This window comes from Castor canadensis, chromosome 1 (assembly GCF_047511655.1).
Source record: "Castor canadensis chromosome 1, mCasCan1.hap1v2, whole genome shotgun sequence".
NCBI lineage: Eukaryota > Metazoa > Chordata > Mammalia > Rodentia > Castoridae > Castor > Castor canadensis.
In genome coordinates, this window is record NC_133386.1 from 12,977,859 (window position 1) to 12,983,826 (window position 5,968).

The 5,968-nt window shown below is 34.6% G+C and overlaps 1 non-coding gene across 1 annotated transcript; it reads right to left on the reverse strand.

Annotated features, from left to right (window-relative positions):
- Positions 1–833: 833 nt before the first annotated feature.
- On the reverse strand, positions 834–997 carry LOC141415756 (U1 spliceosomal RNA). Its single transcript, XR_012440711.1, has one exon. It is a non-coding gene; the product is annotated as a U1 spliceosomal RNA (small nuclear RNA).
- Positions 998–5,968: the final 4,971 nt, after the last annotated feature.

Genomic DNA, 5,968 nt, shown 5'->3' on the forward strand with positions numbered 1-5,968 from the left:
CACACATGCATATCATTTTTAACAGCAGCTAATGTGTTTCTAAAGGTTAGAGTATTTCTGTTTGCCTTAAGTTTAATTTTGTGGTTGAAATGTTGAGAGATACACTTCTCCAAGCAATAATTCATGAATAACCAACACCTAATATCCCAAACACTATTACATACTTTAATTGAATTTCAGCTTTTTTGGCATTTTATAAGTTTCCCACTCAGAGTTTTTATTTTCCATGAATTTGAATTATAGAAATGTGGGAGAAGGAAAAAACTCTACTGCATTTATTCAAGTTAAAATTTCAGAAACTAGAATCTTCCATTAAATATAGACCAAAAAGGTGAAACTCCTTATCTGAACATCTTCTATGCATTTATACCCAACCTTTTAATATAATCTCTCAAATCTGAACTCTCCCCTAATAGTTGATAAGGTGTCTTCTGCCTGTAGGACTATGTGTACATCCTCTGAGACCCTATTGTGTTTTTAAAAATAATAGTTTCATCTTTTAACAGTTTTTGTCTCTCCTCTTAGAGTCATTGACATATTTTGTATAAATATATATATATATACATATACATATATATATATAATGTATCTCATTATATTTTAAATTGCTGTGGAATGGAACTCTGTTGAATTAAATTTTCCATCCTTTACAGTGTCTCACAATATCAACACATAGTGAGCACCTTGTAAATATGAATTGAATGAATAAGTACTTAAACAAATACATGAATACCCCAAGACAAGCATTAACCAACAGTAATTGACAAATACATGCAAAATACAAAATGAAATAAATTCCTCACACTGATTACCAGTTTGACTATTTTTTTTTTTAGGGGAGACTGCGAACACAGTCCCCCACTACCACAAATTATGCAGTTGAGTTTCCCGCATTTGGGGAAATTGCAAATGTCAGCACATCCGGAGTGCAATGGATAAGCCTCGCCCTGGGAAAACCACCTTCTTGATCATGGTATCTCCCCTGCCAGATCAGTATCCAGTTTGACTATTTTATTAGACAACCATAGAGAATAGAAAGTATGGATAATTTTTTTCTGTACTAGTTTTAGGTATATAATACTCAAAATCAAAGATATTTCTCTTTATGTATCTACGTGTTCATCAAGGTGAGGGGATGCCCAGCAGAAAGAATGAATCATCATTTCAGATATAGTCAGCCCACCCTATTCATGGACTTATTACTGCAGTTTTGACCAAGTGGGGTAAAATAATTCATAATAAATTTTAAGAAATCAAAAGAAATTTCAAAAACAAAAACATTTTAAACCCGAGTACATGCATCACACAGCTCAGTTGATGAGAAGTTCTCAATCCTGTGCCATGTTATCATCAGTCATATTTCTGCTGAGTGTTTCCTTGTCCTTAATATTGTGAAAATACAGTGTGCTTCCTCCAGTGCAAATGGTGCCCAAAACGCAAAGTATAAGTTATGGTAATCTTCCCCAGACAAAAAAGGGCAATAATGTGGTTAGTTGAAGTGATGAAGGAAAGTTTGAGATTTGTTGAAAGGAGGCATGTCTTTGGGGAAGCTGGGTGGCATTATGGGAAAAGTGAATCAAGAATCCACAGTACAGTGCTGAACTCTGTGAACCTGAGCATTCATGGTTTTTCTTCAACCAAGGTGTCCTTGTAACCATTGACCTATCTATACCAAGGATCTGTTGTATAAGTTCCATGTGCTCCTTTACAGAGGACACTGCTAAAATGCACTGCTAAGTGACAATCATTGTACTTATACAAACCTGGAAGGTCTAGCCTACTATACACCTAGGATATATTCCTGGTGTAGCTTATTGCTCCTAAGCTAACAAGTCAGTGCCACATGTTACATACTGAATACCAAAGGCAACTGTAACACTATCTAAACACATCTAATCATACAGAAAGTGCAATAAACATTCAGCATGGAAGATTTTAAAAAAAAAGTACATCTTTATAGGGCACTTGCAGAACTGGAAATTGTCCCTGCTAGTGAGTGATGAGTATGCAGAAGACCTAGGACCTTAGTGTGTGCTGCAGTAGACTATAGAATTACTGTGCACTTAGTCTAGAATAAATTCATGAATTTCTCTTCAACAATAAATTACTTAGTTTACTGTAAATTTTTACTTTATAAACTTCTACTATTTTACATTTTTGACTTTTGTAATAACACTTAGCTTAAAATGAAACCACATTGTACAGCTCTACAAACATGTTTTCTTTCTTTATATTCTTATTTCCATCCTATAAAATCTTTGCTTAAAAACTGTAACTTCTTGCTTAAGCTTCTGAATATTTCACTTTCTGGTAATGCTTTCCTAAAGGTAGCCAGGACAGACCAACAAATACTTGTCCTCTCTTCCTAGAGTTCCTGATCATTAGTTACCCAAGTAACTATAGAGATTTGACTGACCAATTGTGTTGTTATATAATATGATCTTCAGTTTTCTGTCCTATGTTGGCTAAATCCTGGAATAAGATTGTCTTTCACTCCATCCTCAGCTCTCCGACACTGAATCTCTTAATTAGAAAGGATTAATCTTAGGTATCTTCACTAGCTCCAGTACTTAGCTGTTGGATTTCAAACTGTAAGTACTTACTTTATTTTGCATAAGTAAATCACCTGGATTAAATCCTAGCCGTTACATAGCTGGGGAGGGTGGCAGTTTAGGACATCTTTATTTACTCTTATCCAGTACTTTTCCCTCAAATATAAAATGAAGAGGTTGGATGAGTCACCTGCCAGCTGAAATCTTACACATTCCCAATGATCTCTGCTTGTTTTCTCTTTATCTTCAGACAACTTCCTCATAGAATAGGTTATATATAAAATCAATGACAGGAATTATTCATACATTCCCTCTCCCTTTCTTCCTTTTTCGGTCATTCATTTGAAAGTCTGCATTTCTTTTTCTTGCCAGTGTTTGTAAAGAACTTGTGAAGATGAGTAAAATGCCATCCATGCTTTCAGTGAGCTGTCATAAAAATTATGAATATAGCATTATTACCAATTAGTATGTTCTTACATTTTATGTGCTTTAATGGTGATTTGTACAAAGTGCTTTGAAGAGAGTTTATCTTCCTAATGGAGATCAAGTAAAGCATTGAACAGAAAGAACATCTGGGCTGAGCTCTGGAAAATAAATGGGACTCAGTAAGAATAAAAGCATAGGGGAGGTCATTCCAGGCAAAGAAACAGCTTGTGGAAAAGTCATGAAGCTATGCAGATGCTTGCTTGTTTCAGGACTGAAGATCCATCTAGAGTATGGAAAGTACTATTATTTTGTAAGAGTAGTAGAACATAAGATAAAAGAAATAACATAAAATTACCTTTATTCCTTATTGTTTGAGAAAAAAAATTTGTGATTTTGAAATTTCTTTTCTGAAGTTTATTAGCTGTTTTCTAATCCATTACTTTCAATCACTTGTTAATCTTTTTTATTTTGAATAGATTCTTTTTTTTTAGGTTTTTTTTTTCCTTTTTCTTTTATTATTCATATGTGCATACAAGGCTTGGTTCATTTCTCCTCCCTGCCCCCACCCCCTCCCTTACCACCCACTCCGCCCCCTCCCTCTCCCCCCCAATCTTTTATCTTTAGTAAAAAATATACTGTAGTTCATGAAATTCCTGTAGGAAGATGCTTGCTTTTATGTAATTCTTTTGTGAGTCCCAATTTCATTTCCTTTCATATAAACTTGTGGGAAATTCTTGCAGATTGGTTCTAAGATCAACATCCAAAGCAGGAATGCACAGGATTGCATTGTTAAGGAAGCATTTGTAGATCCTACTTTCCTCTTTTTTTCTTCCCAAGTTAATTTACTATCCCTCAGCTAGCAAAGAGGGAAGAGACAATGGGTAGTAACTTTTCAGCATTTCTGAAGAAAAATAATGAATGTTGTTCTCCCCAGAAGGCTCATTGAAGAAATGACATAAACGTCAGAGAGACTATTCAATAATGGAGAATAATGTTTGAAAAACATTAGATGTAGATGTTCAGAATTACTGCTACTCAAGCATTTGTTAAAAGAGAATCAAAGTTGTCAGCCAGAAGCAAATGACCAAGAGTTAAAAGACTGACATAAAAAGTACTGATAGTGCTAATGATCTTTTGAACTATTTTATTTGGATGCTATAAGCATCTATCTTACAAACTTGCCTCCTTCTTCTAGTTCCAGAATCCATCTGAAGAGTCAATTTTCTTCTCACCTACAAGGAATCGAGAAATAGTGGCATGCAGTCTACGAGCATTGGGAAGCAAACCTCCCAGAATGTGTTAGAGCTGTGGACTGGCAAGCGCCAGATGGGAAATAAACAGTCAGAGGCTCACGGGCATTCAGTGGAACTGAATTCTCAGAGGTAAAAGCAAAGAAGCAGAGCTAAATGTCAGGCTTTAGTGTTTGGTTTGCACTTTTAAGGCACATCATGGTGGGGACTGCAGCAGGGTAGGACAATTAATGTGCAAAAAGACAAAATTATCCAAAGGAAAAAAATCATGCTCAATTTGCTCTGCACTAGTGAAATCTGTTAGACTCCAGCCATTCCTGGGGTGTGCATGTTCTCCAGTGCAAAATTCTTACTGTTGAAAAGCAAAGATTCTGAAGGATTTTTTTCAGTATGAATCTATGTACCATTCATTTTTTTTTTCCTTTTTAAAATAAAGAAATGGCTTTGCTTACTTCTAGTGGTCTGTGATTCCATCAGTTGGTGGAATGCAGCTATGGATGTTTTCTGACAATCTGATAGGTAAGGGTGGAATCCCATCTCTCTCACAAGTTTCTGTACAGTTTTGTATTGTTTCTTGTGCTTGATACAGTTCAAGTGATGGAAGAAAATTAATTTCTTTAATAAAAATATCTACAACAGTAGTGTGAAAAACACAAATATATATACTTGTTTTTCTGTTTTGGAGGAAAAGGAATTCTAGTTGAATAGATTGTTGGATGAGCTAATAACAAACCCAGTTTTTTCATGACTCTTCACTGTGGTCTTGTTCTCAGGTGCATTCACACACACTCACATACCAACTATATACACACGTACACGCACAAACACATGACCATTCCAGGGGAGGAGAAGTAATAGCAGTGATCAGATTTAAAATATACATGTATGTATATAAGACACTAATACATATCAAATATATAAATTGATTTGATGTTTTAATATCTCATGACTTGTATACTAACTTCTATTAGTCTGTTATAGAAACTAAATACTATGAAATCATATTTTTCAGTAGTTTCTTCTGCTGTGAATTTACAAACAAAACAGAGAAGCAGGTATGTATTCCTGATTGAATTCACAATATATAAATTAGTAACATAAACACCCTGTACATAATTTCAATAGTTTCAAGACTTTAATTTAAATATATTTATTATAGACAATGTCAGGGTTACAGTAAACATGAGTTTTGTTATTATCACTCTGTCTTAAGGAGAGTAAAATAAAACTTAAATTATAATGTATAGCCAAAATATTTTGGGGAATAGTGGATGAAGGTTTTGAATGCAGTTTGTCGATATTTTGCTGTTTACCCAGGAATGCCTAATTCTACCCTTTCTTCATTTTTCCTCATGAAGGAGTTCCCTGAATAGATTATTCAGAAAACAAGCAATATCCAAGTGATACATGAAATTCTATTTTATTTACATCTCTACAAGTTCTAGGTAACTCCCAAAGACTATTTGGTGAAGATTTTGTTACAAACTGGGAATCAAATTTTAAGAAACTCATTCTGTTTACAGCACATTGTTAAATCACTTGGTTTAACACTTGATTGTAGATTAAAATCCCAGTGACAAGCTTAAAAGTAGTATCAAGGGCAGAGAGAAGCTTTGCCTCCCAGGAAACACTTGCTGTGCACATTGCATGATTGCAAAAGAATCAGAAAAAGTGTCTGTCCTCAATCTGTTCACTCAATCTGTGATGCATTTTGCAGTGCGTCAAAGCCTTTAATCATAA